Source organism: Melopsittacus undulatus, chromosome 5 (genome assembly GCF_012275295.1).
Source record: "Melopsittacus undulatus isolate bMelUnd1 chromosome 5, bMelUnd1.mat.Z, whole genome shotgun sequence".
Classification (NCBI taxonomy): domain Eukaryota; kingdom Metazoa; phylum Chordata; class Aves; order Psittaciformes; family Psittaculidae; genus Melopsittacus; species Melopsittacus undulatus.
This window is the reverse complement of record NC_047531.1, coordinates 1,406,678-1,411,119: the sequence shown is the minus strand read 5'-3', so window position 1 is coordinate 1,411,119 and position 4,442 is coordinate 1,406,678. Positions and strand designations below refer to the sequence as shown.

The 4,442-nt window shown below is 39.4% G+C and overlaps 1 long non-coding RNA gene across 1 annotated transcript; it reads right to left on the bottom strand.

The window, feature by feature from the left end:
* Nucleotides 1-742: 742 nt before the first annotated feature.
* On the bottom strand, nucleotides 743-4,178 carry LOC115945213 (uncharacterized). Its single transcript, XR_004079602.2, has 3 exons — nucleotides 4,127-4,178; nucleotides 2,469-2,618; nucleotides 743-806 (listed from the first exon to the last, which is right to left on the bottom strand). It is a non-coding gene; the product is annotated as an uncharacterized lncRNA (long non-coding RNA).
* Between the last annotated feature and the right edge of the window lie 264 nt (nucleotides 4,179-4,442).

Sequence of the window (4,442 nt, the reverse complement as noted above, 5' to 3'; positions counted from 1 at the left end):
TTATTCTGCACTGTGCAAGACGAGTTCTTAAAGACATTTGATCATTGCCACCAGGCAAATCTATCTTTGTTGTAATTTTGTTGGCTAGACTGGAAATGCACTGAGGATGGTTCCTGAATCAGGGCTTACAAATTATAGCAGCTTTTGCAAGGTGTGAAACTCCAGAAGTAAGAACAAAGAGGAGCAATTGTCTGGAGGAATGGAGACATGCTGGTCACCAGTGACCACTGAGTATTACAGCTCTGGTGGAAGGTTTTGGGTTTATTTTTGCTAATCTCACTGTGAGGAACTATATTCTGCCCATTTGAATTCTTATTAAGGTGTTTTACTGTTCAGGAAGGCTGCTTTACGATTACACATAGTTAGACAATGATATCTCCCTCTCATGATCAGCTGAAATGTCACAACACATCAGTGGACAACTGCTGTAAAATAGGTGCAAGTGTTTCTATTTGCAAATTGCTTTTTGTGCCAGCTGGTTTGAGAGGAGTAGGAACAAGTCTCAGAGCAGGACAAAAGGCCGAGACTGGTTGGATTTTATCTTATTTCTCTCAATGCAAAAATGCAGGGTTTAAAACTTGTTCTGGGACAATACCACATTTATGCCCATGCGAGACAAATATAATAAAATAATACTATTTTTTTAAGGGCAATCCTGTGTAAACAGGCCTTTTCCAACCTAAATGATTCTATGATTATATTGTTCTGTACTGGGGGTGTCAGGTCATGTTGCAGTACATACCTTCAGCTTCCTAATGACATGTGTATCAGTAAAACCTGAAATCAGCAATGGCAGCACTGGATTCCTGTTATGAGAAGACAGAAAGGAGTTTTATCTCTCAAAGAGAGGCCATGAAGGAAGCCCAAAGTAAAGCTGTGTCAATAATAGGTTTTACATGCTGATGGCCAGAATAGATCTAGAGCAAAAATGCTAATGTCAAAGTGACACAAGATGTTCAGTGTCAGGTCTTCGTTTTTGAAAATAACAGCAAAAAAAATCTAGGTAGACCCATAATGTTATGTTTGATATTAAATTAGTCTATTTTACTCACTAATTGTCTATATTTTCCACTTTTTATGACAGCTTCTAGGTAAAATGCAGAGTTTTGAAACAAAATGTCAGGAAATTTACTTTTTAACACTGATAGAAGTTAGTCTTTTTAAAAGAAAGAACTAATTTAGAAAGTGTGAATGAACACATTGTGCACATTCAAAGTCTTGCTTTTTACTTTTACTTTCTTTTCAGCCAAAGCCACGTACAAAGTTTAATCTGAATTTAGAAGGAGTTTCTCTTTCTCTGTACTCCAAAAGGAAAGGTCCATTTCTTACCAGATTGACCCTTTGCTGAGAAATAGCTCAAATACAGAAACTCTTGCCCACTGTGCAAGCCTTTGCCAAGAAAGAACCCCTTGTTGCAGCACCTAACAATGTATCTGCTATCCTTGCTTCAATTGGTATTTTGCCTAAAGGAGCATTTAGTAGGACGTCTGAAATTGCCACCATGGAACCCTTGTATCTGAGGATGATAGCAGCAACATGGGGGCATAAGGATGTAGAACACTGGCCGTTAATATCAAGCCCATACAATTATATTGCCAGCCCACAAGTGATGCTCAGCTCTGTGTGGAGCAGCCATGGAGAAAGTCAGGCGCATGTACAGAGTATGAAGGAAAACTCTTGTGAAAGTGGAATGAGCTACATCAATAAAGAATTATCCAGTCCTACAAACATCCCTGTTTAACTGATAGGACAACTGAAATACATAATGTAATCAAGGTACTATACCAAAACTCTTTTCAGCTCCACTAGAGAGCCCAAATAACAGGACTTTAATTGATGCATCAGTCCTCCTATAAAGTCTACATTGCCCACCAAAAAGATACCAGATTTCTTCTGTCAGTTGGATATTAACCTCCTTCTATTTTAATCTGCTATTGCTGCTATATGCTGCACATATCTGCATAACAATAAATATAAGGGTTCTGTGCATATGCACTTGGTTACTGGTAACATATTGGTATCATTCATGTTTTCGATTCCTGTCCCTTTCACCTGTGCTAGTATAAATTAGCCTGCATTACAGAGACAAATTGCTTGCAAAGTTTTTATATCCTTTCCAAAATCTTCTTAAAGTGCACTAGAAACATACTTCAGTTCCTGGAGGAGGGGAAACAAAAACCAGGATCTCCAAACAAGCTCTTAAAGCAGACAAAGGGACCTTAGAAACAGATTATGAACTTCTGAGTCAATCAGAGAGGGGTCAGTAGGCAACTGGGCAAGGGAGCTTACATGGGAGTGAGTTTAAGTTCATGCTGTAGTTCCTTGGTCTGTTTCTCACTGTCCCAGTTCCATCCTGCACTATGTATCACTCGCACTTGCACAAAAGGAAAGCAGAACACAAGGTAGTCCTGCCCTCTGTATAGAGGTTTCACAACAGGAGCTTCAAATTTAGTCATTTCACTAATTACCTGACTTGATCACCTGCTCCATCTGATTCAGTCTCCACAGCAATGAATGATGAAAACACAATTGAAGCTTCCTAATAGCAATGCTTTTCTTTTTCTCATGGTCAGTATGGATTGACCTATGCACAGCCTTGGAAGATGCAGAACATTTCCCTGTGTAATAGACAAGTAAATTCCAGAAGCAAAACTGTGTTTTGCCAGAGGTCATCTGTGAGGATATTAAGAACCTGAAGAGTACTTCCAGCATTGACATGGGTTTTGTCCCTAACCCGAGTGACTGAATGAGCACTGTAATTCTCATTGGTGATTTCTAACCAGTGAAATTCTGTCTTTGAGGCCACTCTTAATTTGTTTCTTAAGGTGGCTAAACTGGAGAAGAAAGCTAGAACAAGGAATAGGGACTTTCTTTATGCAGTCACTTGAACCATAAACAGGCAAAATCCATGGCACACTTAAAGGAAGGAGCAGTTGCTTTGTAAGCAGATGCTTATGAGGGTCTGTATGGCTTGTCAACAAGTGGACAAGCATTAGTTCTTTTTTTCTCTACACAAAGGTTATTTCTACAGCATTGAAGTCTTTACTACTTGAGGTGGTTCTCAGGTTGTCTTAATGCTGTCGAGCTGGTCCTGCTTCATTTCACTGGCATCTTGGAGAGCTGTTCTCAAATTCCTTGAAGATGTCTCCTCACTCCTTCCAGTTTCTGCACTAGAGGAGACCTAGTCTGTGCTCCTCTATAGTTATTCTAGCATGGAGCCATGCCTTACTCTCCCAGCATGTTTTCTGCATCTTCCTTCACTGCTTTCAGCATCTTCCTTCACTGCTTTCTGCTAACGCATTGCTTTAGCTATAGAATAATATGCTGCCTAAGAAAAACTGAGATTTTCCACTGCTTAGAAAGCAGTTATCAGTCTGAAACTCTCTCACAGATATTAAAACATCCCTGGGCAAATGTGCTAACAGACCTGAACGTTATCCTTAACATTTGCTTTGCTTACAAATCTCACTGCCAACACTGTAAGTCCTGTCTACATCGCAAGGGGAACAGATGACCAGCAATCTTGGGGCCACTCAGAGTGACTAGAAAGGCAGAAAGTCTAGCCCTTCAATGAATGTCTCTGACAGCCACCACACACTATGTATGTTTAATCACCATGGTGTTTCAGGAGCAGTTTAAAGTGTGTTGAAAGGTCATAGGTTGGAAAATTGTCCTCTCCACTCACTGTTTCGAAAAGCTAAATCAGATGAGAAGATCTAGCAAAATCAGATCATACTAAATTAAACTAACACAATCTGCTCATCTTCCTTTGGGTTCTTCCAGCTTCCTAGTAAGCAATAACCAATACACATCTAGGCAAATAAAGCACTTCTATTAAGGCAGGAATGCATGAGAATATAAAATTATCATTTTAGTAATTTATTCTCATCTTGGGAAAGAGAAGGGAGAGTCTTCCATCTCAAAACGATTCACCAGCTTCAGTTAGTGAGAAAAAAACCCAACCCCTCTTTCTTAGAACACATATCTTTTTGAGATGCCTGCAGATATGGCAGGGAACTCAATCAGAAAGATCTCTGTAAGTCTGATTCAGAGCAATAAAGAGGCAGTGGCAAATACACCAGGCAGAGCATCAGAACAAGCACACTATTTTCATCTTTTTCCTTACCTGTTAGACTTCAGTTTTGCAACACATTCTGCACAGCAACCTCAACATCATCAGTGAGATTGGAACCAGTTCCACAGGTCTGTGTGCCCTCTCTCCCACATGTACAAGAGGGAGTTAAATACCATGTTCATGGTGGTCAGACTTGTATTTATTTATATATTTTTTTAATTCTGAGAAAGAAGGAAGGAAGGCAGATAAAGTTTGGTGTGAAAATCTGATTCTACAATTTTGGGCTTGAATTCATACTTTGTACTCAGTGAACATTTGTTCTACCTTTGAAAAAGTGAGGTCAGTTTATAGCTGAACTAAAATAAAG